The 12964-nt window shown below is 47.1% G+C and overlaps 1 long non-coding RNA gene across 2 annotated transcripts; it reads left to right on the top strand.

The window, feature by feature from the left end:
• Window positions 1–204: 204 nt before the first annotated feature.
• On the top strand, window positions 205–12406 carry LOC149997337 (uncharacterized). 2 transcript variants are annotated; one of them, XR_016514269.1, is made up of 4 exons: window positions 205–345; window positions 2212–2319; window positions 5615–5706; window positions 12370–12406. It is a non-coding gene; the product is annotated as an uncharacterized LOC149997337 (long non-coding RNA). The 2 variants fall into 2 exon arrangements; XR_016514268.1 differs by lacking the exon at window positions 12370–12406 and adding an exon at window positions 9500–9559.
• Window positions 12407–12964: the final 558 nt, after the last annotated feature.

The raw sequence follows: 12964 nt of genomic DNA, 5'->3' as shown, positions 1-12964 counted from the left end.
CCCCGTCCACACGTACGCGTGCGCGGATGACCACCCCGTCCACACGTACGCGTGCGCGGATGACCACGCCGTGGGCACGTACGCGTGCGCGGATGACCACCCCGTCCACACGTACGCGTGCGCGGATGACCACGCCGAGGGCACGTACGCGTGCGCGGATGACCCCACGCGCGCGTGCGCGCTGGTGACCCCACGTATGGAGGCGTGGTCGGCGCAGGGCTCAGGAGGGGCGTCAGCTGCGGTGCGCGGGCGGCGAGCGCTCAGCGAGGACAGCGGAAGGGGGCGGCGCGGGCGCGCTCTGTTCCAGAACGGCGGGAGGAGGACGAGTGACTCGGAGGCTGCCAGGTGCGGGCCTGGAGGGGTGCGACGGGCGGAGGTGAAGGCGGGGCTGCCGTCCCGGCAGGTCGGGGTGGCGGTGAGGAGAAGCCCAGGTGAGAAGGCGGACGGAGGCGCGTCTGGAAGGAGGGCCGGAGCCCTGTGAGCCGTGCGGGAAGAGGTGGGCCGGGGAGAAGGCTGGACCGGAGACGTCCGCGGCACGCGGTGAGAGGGGGAAACTGGAGGCGGGGTGGGGGGAGGGCCCGGGCAGAATTGGGGCGAACAGGAGCGGAGACCTGTCGGTGGGCGGAGGTGACAGAGGCCCCGAGAGGCTGGAAGGAGAGCTGGGGAGGCAGGGCACGGGACAAGGGGCCCGCCGCTCCCACAGGTTTGGGGGTTCCTTCCCCGTGCGGAGGAAGAGGGAGCAGAGCGAAGCAGCGTCGCCGCAAACCGGCCCTCCCGCCAGGCCTCAGCCGTGACCGGGGCGGGAGGGCAGGTCGGGCGGGTTTGCGCAGCTGGCGCCGGCTGGGGGTTCACGGCGCTGTGCTGGCCAGGGCCGCCGGGCTGCTGCTCTTTTCTCCCGGGAAGAAGAGAGACGGGGACCCTGGCGCCCCCGGAGCGTGGTCAGGAGCGCAGGACTTCTCCGGTTGCCAGCGGAGCCGGAGGAGGGAGGGAGCGGTGAGCCGTGCTGCCCTCTGGGGGCCGAAGCGGGCGCTCTGGACGTGCGGGCGAGGGGCCGGGGCCCGCGCGCGGCGTCTGGGCAGCGGGCTTGTGGCGTGGGCGCTGTGCTCTCCAGACCGTTCTCCTGCTGCTCCGGGGCCGGGAGGGAGACGTCCTGGGGTTCGTGTCTCCACTGCAGCTGGAATGTCCCCCAACGAATGGATTTAAGCAGGACGGCTAGAAGGGGACCCAGGGCCCGGCTGAACTGTGCGGCGCCGGCCGCCCCCGTGTCCCAGGGGACTCCCGTGCGCCGGCGTCTCGCGGGTCCCCGGGCTGGCTCTGTGCTGTCAGGCCGCGTCCGTGGCTCCGCGCGGTGCCGCTGGGCCGAGGTGCTTCACCGGCTTCTGCAGCCCCGGGGGGGCGCCTCCGGGGACCGGGAGGCGCAGGGGGGCGGCGGGAGCGTCATCTACAGAGGGCCCGCAGAGTCGGCTCGGTGAGGACATTCGTGGGGTTTTGAGGTTTTTGTGTGGCGTCAGGGAGAGTTTGGGTGAGGGTTAGGCGGACAGAACACAGGCTTGTTTGTGTTTTGCTGCAAATGATAGACAGATTTAGGCGATTTGAGACTTAGTAAACACGTCTTGTGGAATATTAAAAATGTGTGCTGTGAATAAGTAATCTCTAGAAGTGATCGAATTTGTTTATCAGTGTCAACCTAAAGAATACTGGTGTCCCAGAGAATTGACAATTTCTTACTCTTAGTTTTCACAAGGAATTAAAATTTTTTAAAGGTTAAGAATTCAAGTGAAAGGTCCAGAAAAAAGCCGTAAAGTACTGTGTGTAAGAGAAAGGTATTGAGATACGGGCATGTATATTTCAGAGAAATGTAATTAAGTTTGTTCTAAGTGAGGCTGGTTGTGCCAGAGTGGACAGAGGAAAAGCAGGACAAAAGCTGAATGTCAGGAGGAAAGTGGAAGGTCCGTGATGAGAAATGCAGAGAGAGGACGTTTTCTATACGGTGAAGCCGAATACGATGGGACGAAATTCCATTAAGTAAATGAATGTAAATATGAAAAGTGAGCTGACGTAGAAGCACGGTTCAGTTCTATTTTATTTTGTTGAAATGACAAAAATTTTCCCATATTGTGTAGCACCAGATAAGGTAGTATGAGAGTTTTTCTGCCTATAAAACAGAGATACTATGTTTCCTTAAAATGTTTCTGCTTCATATCGTTTCAGTCAGGTCTTTGATTACTAAAGAAGACAGTCTTCTGCATCCTAAGAACCGAAGATGTGATAATCACATACTGACCCAGAGCTGCTGTCACAGGACCCCTGCTCTCTCAGGTAAGACCCCTCCTGACACTCACAGGACTCAGAGGGGCAGTGGCTGGACACCCCACACTCCCTGCCAGGACTCAGAGCTGACATTCCAGCACCCCCTAATCTCTCATGCTGGACTCCTCCACACCGTCCCATGACCAGGGCTCCGTACTCTCTCCAGTAAGACCCCTCCCGGCACTCAGAGAATCCACGGCTGAAGTGACAGGAGTCTCTATGCAGGCAGAGAGAGTGGAACCCCCCCACAGGCTCAGATGCACACTCCAGGAAATGCTCTTCCCTGCTGCCATCTAGTGCACATCCTGAGACCGGCGCCTATGTACTCAGCAGCAGCTCTTACCATTTTGCAAGGGCAATATGAATCTCCAAGGCAACTCACGCCACACCTTGCTCGGGATGTCTTACAAACGCATCCGTCGTGGTAGGGCCCGCAGTACCTGTGGCAGGACCCGCTACTCTCACGTGACACTCCTCTCCATGGTGGCTCGGGGGATAGTGTTGCAGCTATGTAGGTGAGATGGAACGCTCTGAAGCCGTGTATAAAGTAAGGAAAGGATTTTAATAATGACCAGGAGTTGGGCAGACCCTGAGCCGGCCTCTAACATGCTCCAACCTGCAATGGAGTCTAAAACGCGGAGTTTTTATACTGATGAGGCCCCCTTTGCTGCTTCTTTGGCGGGAAACGGCCTTAGGAAGAGGGGGCTGGGCAGGACTGCAGGAATGTCTTGGCAGTAACAGGAACAGAAATTGGCAAGGCTATAAGGTTATCTCTGGTGGCAGCATAGCTCTTCAGCCAGGGACGAACTCCCTGCGAAGCAATCTGTCTTCAAAGCGCTAGACATTCTGCAAAGCACAACCTTCACAAATGTTCTAAACCAGACACAAGTAAATGGAAGGTGATAGAGGCTGAGGTCCTTTTAGCTTGTAAATCACCAATTGCTACACTCCTTCTGACACTCCTCTCTTCAAGGCTTTTTAGCAAGTCCTTGCTACTTTTTACAAAGAACATCTGAAGCCCCTACGTGTTTACGTATTTAGCAGACCTTTGAAACTTTTTACAGGGACTATTTGGTGCCCCTACAACAACATCCACTATTCTGTCTGGTGCGACCTTTCCCCAAACTAACAAGACATACAGCCAGTTTGACCAGACCCCCAGTTCTCCCAGAGAGAGCCCCCTGTTCACAATCACAGAACTCAGAGCTGAAGTGACATGGCCCCTTACTCTGTCAGGTGGGAGCCCCTCCTCATACTCATAGGACCCTGAGCTGATGTCACTGGACCCGCTATTCTTTCTGGGTGAAACCCCTCACCACATTCACCGGACCCAGAGCTGACGTGACACAACCCCTTTTTCTCTCTGATGGGACTCCTTCCAGTGCTCACAAGATGCAGCGTGATTTTCAGAGGACCCCCTACTCTCCCAGACTGGCCGCCTCCACTCACAGGACCTACACCTCATGTCACAGATCTTGCCCTACTCTTGGGTGGAACTCCTCATCACAGTAATAAGACTCCACACCGAAACAACAGGGCTCCTCACTGTCTCTGGTGGGTCAGCCAACGACCACAGGAGCAAAGGCTGAAGTTACCGTACCCTCTGCCGTCTCAAGTGTGACCGTACCCGACAATCACAGGACCCAGAGCTGATGGGACAGGATGACCTACACTCTAAGGGAGGGGCCCTTCCCCACACTCAGGAGACCCAGAGCTGATATGACAGAAACCACTGTTCCCGCTGGTGGGACTGTTTTCCAAACTGATAGGAGACAGAGCCAATGTGACCGGACACCCTACTCTCTCTAGTCAGACCCCTCCCCGCAGTCACTGGACACAAAGGTGAAAGGTCAGGACATTCCATTTTACAGGGAGACGCCTTTCTGACCCTCACAGGACACAGTTGTGTAGTAACAGGACACTCCAGCCTCTCATGTGTGATCCTCTCCACATTCCAATGACCCAGACCTGATGTCACAGGACCCACTATGCTCTCAGGTGGGGCCCCTCCCCTTGCTCATAAGCCCCAGAGCTGACCGGACACAACCTTTGATTTTCTTTGGCGAAGACCCAGAGCTCGCATTACAGGGCTCCATGCTCTCTTAGGTAATACTTCTCCCAACAGCCAGAGGACCCAGGGCTGATGTGGCAGGTCGCCCTGCCGTGTCAGAGTGGGGCCCCTTTGTACACTCTGCTGCACACTGCCTGCCATCTAGTGCGCATCTGTGGAATAACAGCCGAGGCGAGGCCGCCAGGAAATGCTCTTTTTCGTTGCCATCTTGTACATCTTGGGAATAGCACCTTTTTTCGAAGCATCTGCTCTTATAATTTTGCAAGGAGACTTGAAGCCCCAAGGCACCTTACACCACCACTAGCTCAGTATGTTGTGTACACCCGTGTTTCCATTCCAATTCTAATACTCTTCTGCACGTGGGGTTTCTGACTCTCATGTGAGTGAGGTTCCCATGCCTACGTATGTCTAAAATTTGGTTATTTTCATTGGCTAATCTGTGTCATACCTATTGGGTTATTGGACCAGCCTAAAGATTCTTGAGGTTAGAGGAAAGATTGCTTCTCCACCACGTAGGCAAGCGAGCAGTGAGGTATTTAATAGGTAAATTTGGGGAGTACATATATGTCACCATTTCCTTAAGTAAGGTTTAGCAATTTAGCTAAAGCAACTTATTCTCAAAACTGAGTGATTATGTCAGTGAAATATGGAACAAGGCACCATTTTAGCTTGTGGCTATAAACCTTTTATTCAAACTTTCAAAGGTGGTAATGAAGGGGGCCAGAATTTTCTACTCGGCATCTTGATTTTAAACTGGCTGTTAAGAAAGGAAAGACTGAGAAATTACTTATGTTTATCATCTCAGTTCTTCCTAAGCAGTTTAATGGCCAAAATTTGGTTTAGGAAAAGAGCTTTAGCACAATCACCTTAGCTTTACACAGTAATAGTCCTAGCAAAAGCCCGTCCACCCTCTTATCTTACTTCTTGTGTGTTATAGTCTTTGGGGGGTCGCCGAACAAAAATTAACCTGCCAGGTATGCTGCCTTTTTTCTAAATTAACCTGAATGTACCCATTTCACCATTAAAGTCCAAGACTCTGTTCTTCCATTTTCCAAAATGTCCTTTATACCCGATATCACCTCATTGTGTTTGGCATTCATTTCAATATGAATTCCCCTTGTGCCTGTATTAAACATTGAGTATCTCCTCTTAATCTGATTGTGCGAGTTTGACTATTATCTCAGGTGTCAGAATTTAGAAGGTATGACAAAAGTAGTTTTTAATCTTCCACAGTTTTGGTGAGCCGGCGCGGTGACATTCATGGCAGGGACACTTAACTTCTGGAAGGTGCAGCAGCCGAGAGATCATGGACATCTCTGGCAAAAGTAAGCACTATTTTTTCTTGTTGTTGCTCGTCTTTTTGGTTTATTTCTGCAGGGTTTGGCATTATTTAGTAATTCTGTGAGTTATTTTCCTCTCTTGTACATTTACATTGGCCTGAAAAATATTTGTGACACTAGCTGCTCCGACTTAGTGAGTCACACGAGCTCTTCATTAACTCTCAGCTCTGCTCACAGGGTGAGGACTTGGTTCTGCTCCTGCATCTGGTCCCTGGCAACTGGGGTCCATTGTCCAGCTCCAGCTCTGGAGTCTGGCTATGGGTTCTTGCTTACAGATGTGGATTCTGTCTCCAGGGTCCGTGGCCCGGGGTCGAATCTGTATTTGGCTGTGTGTCTGGGAGCTGGGGTCTCTTTGGGTGTGTCTTTGTGCGCTGGGTTTGTGTGTGGGGTCCACGTGCAGTTCTGGCTCATGAGTCTGATGTATGGAAGCTGGTGTCCAGAGTTCGCTGTCAGTCTCTGGTGTCTGGTGTCTGGCATTCAGGGTCCACGGTCTGGCTTGGGTCTTGGAGAGAGTTTTTGGATTGGGGCAGGGGTCTGGGGTTCAGCTTTTGGTTCTGAGTCTGCTCCAGGGTCCAGGGTCCAGGGTCCTGAGTCCAGGGTCTGTGTCTGGAGTCCTGAGTGTGTCCTGGGTGTGTGTGAACTGACACCAATTCAATGTCGACAGGAGTTCCAGAGGTGGGATGCGTTGAAGAAGGAAAGCTTATTGAGTGCAAATAGCTCGGTTTTGGTACAGAACGTCTGTGAGTGGGTGCACAGCCGTTAAGAAACCCAGGATTGTTACGGGTGAGTTGTGAAGCAGCACTGCCGCGGGTCAACTCAGTGGTGCCGCTTCTCAGTTATGGAGCGTCACGGCTGTGGGACAGCCCGGGGACAGACTCCCTCAGGCTGCGGTTCTCAGCTCTTCGCTATTTATGTGAGTTCTGTTCCCATCGTTTCCTCTTTGCTCTGCCACCTTGGCACAGAAAGCAGCACAAGTTTGCAAAGGAGCCCCTCTGGGTGACAAGATCAGTGCAGGTGAGCAAACAAAAGGCTTCTGGTGTGGTTATTTTTAAATTATGCCATGTTTTCCTCTAGAACTCCTTTTTACCCAAACCGAGAAAGCCTTTCTTTGTTGCAGGTTACTTACATTATCTAGGAGAATAAAAATGTATTCAAAATCCTACCCAAACAGGTTAACTGCTACTGTTATAAGTTTAGACCCTTCAAGACATCTCTACTTGCATAATTATATTCTTCTGCTTCCTCTGGATTTAATTTTTGTTACTCTGGGTTTGTGATATGATGCAAACCTTGTGAATTCCCATAGGTTCTTAAAATATTACTTCTGTCTTAACTATATTTTTTAGATTTTATTTATTTATTTTCAGAGAAAGGGAGGGAGGGAGAAAGAGAGGTAAAGAAACTTGGATGTGTGAGAGAATCATCCATCGGTTGCCTCTCTCATGCCCCCAACAGAGGATCCGGCCACGGCCCAGGCATGTGAAGCAACCGGGAATCAAACCTGCATCCTTTTGGTTCGCAGGCCAGCGATTAACTCACCAAGCCACACCAGCCAGGGCTCCAGTAGGTTTTAATGCATTTTTTCTTATTATTCAGTTCCAATTATTTTTAACTACAACTGCGATTTATTTTGAGAGTTATTTAGAAGTGTATTTCATATCTTTTAAATGTAGGGATTTCTACTTACCATGTATTACTGATTACTCTGTTAACTACAATGAGAACAAGAAACTCACTTTATATAATTTCAACCCTTTGAATTTGTTTGAAACTTGCTTCAGACTACAATAGGGTCAGTGTAACAGACGTTCCAGGCGTGCATCTCTGCTGTCATCTCTTGTTCATTTTGGGAATCACAGCATCGTGCAGGTCAGCGGGGAAAGTTGTGTGCGCTTGGTTGTCTGTGAATGTTGACTCCAGTTTGCTGCTCACGTTCCTTATATCCTTACGGAATTTTCTGAGGGGGTCTATTGTTTCTTAACGAGGTATGCGCTATCCCTAATGATTATAAATTCTTCTTTGTATCTCTTCTATATAATTTGAGTTTATTATATTGAGTATGTTGTGAATGTGGATCTTCCTGGTAAATTAAACTTACTTATATGAAGTGCTCTTCCTTTCTAGTATTGCTTTTTGCATCGAAGTCTGCTGGATGGTATTATGTCATTTTCACTTGGTATGTTTGCCTGATACAGGGTGAGACAAAAGTAGGTTTAGAGTTCTGAGTACAAGAAACAAAATTTATTGTTGTATTATTATTCAGTGTTCATACTATTAAACCTACTTTTGTACCATCCTGTATAGCTTTTCCCATTCTTTCACTTTCAGTCTTTTTGGACACTGTGTTTTAGGTGATTGATGTTTTTGCCCAGTTTTTGTCTTGTCTTTTTATTCTGTGAATAAGTTCTTTTACAGAGTAGTCTTTAATTTTACAAATTATACATTATAAATCCATTTCTTCATGAAACTTCATGTCCAAAAGTATACCTGATTCCTGGCTGATTTTGTTGAAACGGATCACTAAAAATCCAACTTAGAGATGAGGGGCGGGGCCTGTCTTAAGGTGAAAGGCGGAATCGGGCTGGAGGTGAGAGGCAGGGTCAGGCCAAGGCTGTGGGTCCGCGCTGGGTGGGAGGCTCATTGAGGCTGGCAGGCCTGAGGTGAGGGCAGTTGTGGAGGAGAGATGAGCAACTAGGTGGTCCTGAGATCAGGCGCTGCCCGCCGCCTGTCTCCGTGGGTCATGAAATGACACTCATGGCCAAAGGTGATGCAAGCAGTGAAATCCAGGGAGGTCAGGTGAGCTGCGTGCAGGTATGAGGTGAGGGGATTGGGGAGCGGCTACAGCCAACCTGTAAGGAGCAGAAGAGGGTGGCCAGAGTGTTTGTGGGGTACACATGTCAGGTCCCAATTTAAGCGACACTTCCTGTGGGACAACTTTTCTATTTCAATATAGATACTACATTTAGAGAGAACTTTGGTAAATAGGTATCATCATTCTTTTATCCAAGAACTTGATAATGCTTTTCAGTTGTTAAAGTGTCTGTTATTGGGTAGCATTTTCCAATTTTGTTCATGCAGATCTTGTGCATGGTTGTTAAGTTGATTCCCAGGTTTTTCATTGTTTACATGTTTTGTTGTTAGTTTTTTTAAAAATTATATCTTTAACTTACTATTTCTAGAAATAAAATTTATTGCAGCATGCTATTTCCCCTTCGTTGTAGTAAATTCTATTTGTAATACTTTTTAGTTGATTCCCATTAAATATCAATGTAAATATGCTATCACTCAACAATGATCATTACATTCTTGTAAGCGTATATGATGTAGGAATAGTTAAAACATGTAAGAAAAGAGAAAATGAGGTTCTGTTAGGAGCTAGAAAATATTTTCTGTTAGTCACAAATATCTCCACGACTAAAGAATAGAGTAACATCATTCTTAGCATTTTAAACTAGGCCATAGCCTGGACACATGGTATTATAGAAATCCAAAGTACTTTGTTAGTGGAAACGTGCTCCAGGTAGGCTCTCTGAGGAACACACGACATAGCAAAGGTCCACACTTTGAAAGAGGAAAACTTTTGATGGTGAATTCCGGAATCCAAAAGAGTAAGGCCGTTTGTTCTAAGTGACATTATGAAACAGTTATTCAAGTGCTTTGTGAGCAATGAAAAGAAGCAGTGACCCTCAGATGCCTACTGTGTTTATCACAGGGTATAGGAGACTGAATTGTAGTCTCCTAGGCTGTCAGATCTTGTTTTGCCTCCTACTCTTTTCAGGTGACTTCTCAGCCTGGGACAGTCCTCCCCGATATTTGCAGGACAGCTGGCCTTTTTTGTTCTGTAAGTTGCAGACTCCATGCTGCCTAATCAAAGAAAGGCAGCATTTCTGGCCTAGGAAGCAAAGTGACATGCTGTTTTAATTCGAGTGGACTCTTCATGATATGGAGCAGGGTTTCTGGACCTTTTGGGCCAGGTAATTCATTCTCCTGGGGGACTGTCCTCTGCGTAGTAGGTGCTTTTTGGCATTCATGACCTCTGTTCACTGCATGCAGATAAGACCCTCCCTTCCCCCACCCTCATGACAATCTAAAATGGCTCCAAACATTGCCTGGTGTCCCCTAGGGGGCAAAAATCACTTTTGTTTGAGAACCACTGATTTTGAAGCTTTTATCATTTTTGAAACCAGAATGATCTGGCTTTGGTATGCAGTATTATTATTTTTCCATGTCAATTACTTTCTAACTCCAACTGTGACTCATTTTGGAGACTTATTGGAAACATCTAATATAGGGATTTTCTTGTTACCTTGTTAACTGGTTTCCAGGTTAATGGCAAAGAAGGCAATAAAGGTAGTTTATGTGGCATTCGTTGGAACTTGCTTTACAGCTTTCGTCAGTTTTTGAAAAGTTCTAAGTGTGCTTGAAAATCATTGGTAATTTGTGTTGTTTGTTGCAAGTTCCTTAATGAGAAAAATAAAAATTACTCAGAATGCTACACTGAGAGGTAAAAACTAAAATAAAATAAAATTGTAATCATTTTATGTATGTACCCTTCCAGACATGTGTGCAGTCAGTGTTTCCTTCCGTTTCCACTGGATTTCATTTGCTATTTTAGGTTCCTAATACGCGTGCAAAAATGCTCACACGTCCGCCCTCAAAGGGTTGTGTGACGCTCACCGCTGGTAGCGATGGGGCTTGGCCAGCGCCGCGTGGAACCCGTAAGTTGGCGAAGTCAGAGCACATCCAGGGGTCCCCTACTTGACCTCGACCCTCCTCCACTCCCCCTTCCTCCCCGCCCCAGGGTCGGCCCACGTGTGTGCTTCAGCCAGCCCTGTCTTGAGAAGGTTATGATCTCGTGGTGAAGAGAAGTGAGCAGATCAGTGACTGCATGTAGACAGCATAGAATGACCGGTGCCCTGGTATGGATCCGTGTACACACACACACACACACACTCTCACACACAGACACAGACACACACTCACACACACACACACGCTCAGACACACACACGCTCACACACACACTCAGACCCAGGCACACACTCATACTCTGGGGAAGGAGAGGAAGTTAATCTCTGTCTTCAAGGTGCTTTCAGTCTAGTGGGAGAGATCGCAGAAATAACTACACCCTGCGACGTGCTGAAAGGAAACAGCCTCGCTGGCGGGAGGGGACAGACCTTCCCGTCGCCACTTAGCAGCTCAGGGTGGCAGTCTCTCCACGTCCTGCCCTCCCTTGTTGTCCTTCATCTCCTAGGTGTAGCCTTCTGGGGAAGATGTCGCGTGGTCTCAGTGTGCGTTTATCTAATCACTAGTGATGCGCGGCATCATTTCACGTATTGTCCGTTTCTGTATTTTTTAGTAGGAAGGAAATGCCTGTTTACACCCTTTGCCATTTTTAAATGGATTCACCTATCATTTTATTGTTGAGCTGTAACTGTTTATAAAAGATTCTGGGCTACTATCTCCTTATCAGATACTTGATCTGCAAACCTATTCTTCTATGCCCTAAGCTGTTTTACTTTATTGGTGGTGTCCTTTGAATCATAATTTTTAAACTTTTGACAAAGCCGAATTTATCTTTTTTTTCCCTTGTGTTGATTCTGTCTTTGGTGTTTTATCTGAGGAATCATTACCTACTCTAAGGTCAAAAAGTTTTACACCCATGATTGATTGGATTTTAAGATCGGTGTGTTAATTTCTGCATAATAGGCAGCTTGGATTATCTAGGGAAACCAATTGAGGAAGTGTTGTCACTTTAACAATATTAAATCTTCCTGTCCATAAACATGAGTTTTTATTTATTTAGGTGTAATTCAGTTCCTTTCAATGATGTTCTGTAGATTTCAGGGAACAGATCTTCCAGTATTTTCTTGAAATGTTTCCTAAACACTTTATTCTATTTGGTGCTATTATAAATGGAATGGTTTTTGTAATTTTCTTTTCAAATTGTTAATTTCTAGTATATAGAAAGACAATGGGTTTTTGTATATTCATTTTATATCCTTCAAGCTTTGTTTTTATTATAAAATACCAAGTAATTTACATTGTAATTGAATTTTGTTATGCTCTATTGAATTTTTGGGTTGTTTGAATGTATTTCTTTGCTCCAATAGTCTGAGTTTTTTGTTTGTTTTCTTGTTTCTTTTAGAATTCCTTATGATTTTCCACATACAAGAACCCGTCATGTAGAAGTAGATAGTTTCACTTCTCCCTCTCCAATCTAGATGCCATTATCTTTTCTTTTTATTGATTTTTTCAGGTGACATTGGTCAATAAAATTATGTAAGTTAAAGGTGTACAATTCTATAACGCATTTTAGGTATATTGTAGTGTGTGTTCACCACCCCAAATCAAGTCTTCTTCCATCACTCTTTATCCCCCAGTGACCTTCTCCTACCCCTCCGCACCCTGCTTTTTCTCTGGTAATCACCACACTGTGGTCTGTGTCTATGAGTTTGTCTTTTTGCTTAACCCCTTTATCTTTTTCACCCAGTCCCCCAATGCCCTCTCCCTGACAGCTGTCAGTCTATTTTCTGGACCAAGGAGTCTCTTTCTGTTTCGTTTGTTAGTATATTTTGTTCATTAGATTCCACATGAAGGTGAAATCATATGGTACTTGTCTTCCTCTGACTGGCTTATTTCACTTAGATAACATTCTTCAGCTCCATCCATGCTGTCGCAAAGGGTAAGATTTTCTTCTTTTATGTGGCCGATTAGAATTCCATTGTGTAAACGTACCACGGCTGTTTTCTCCTGTCGTGTACTGACGGGCACTTGGGCTGCTTCCATGGCTCGGCGATCGTAAACAATGGTGCGATAAACACAGGGGTGCGTGTATTGTTTCAAATTAGTGTTCTGGGTTTCTTCAGATATATTCCCAGAAGTGAGATGACTGGGTCAGAAGGCAGATGCATTTTTACTTTTTGGAGATAACTCTACACTGCTTTCCACAGTGGCTGCACCAATCTGCATTCCCACCAAGAGTGCACAATGGTTCTTCTTTCTGCACATACTCAGAAGCACTTGTTGCCGATTTCTTGATGGTGGCCATTCTGACAGGTGTGAGGTGGTATCTCACTGTGGTTTTAATTTGCATTTCTCTGATGATTAATGAAGTTGAGACTTTTTTCAGATGTCCATTGGCCATCTTTGTGTCCTCTTTGCAGAAGTGTCTATTGAGAATCATTGTCCATTTTTTAAATTGGATTGTTTATTTTGGTGGTAGTTGTGGAGTTTTTAATAA

Source organism: Furipterus horrens, unplaced genomic scaffold (assembly GCF_987537825.1).
Source record: "Furipterus horrens unplaced genomic scaffold, mFurHor1.1.pri manual_scaffold_11, whole genome shotgun sequence".
In the NCBI taxonomy this organism is placed as follows: Eukaryota; Metazoa; Chordata; class Mammalia; order Chiroptera; family Furipteridae; genus Furipterus; species Furipterus horrens.
This window is presented reverse-complemented; position numbering and strand designations above follow the sequence as displayed.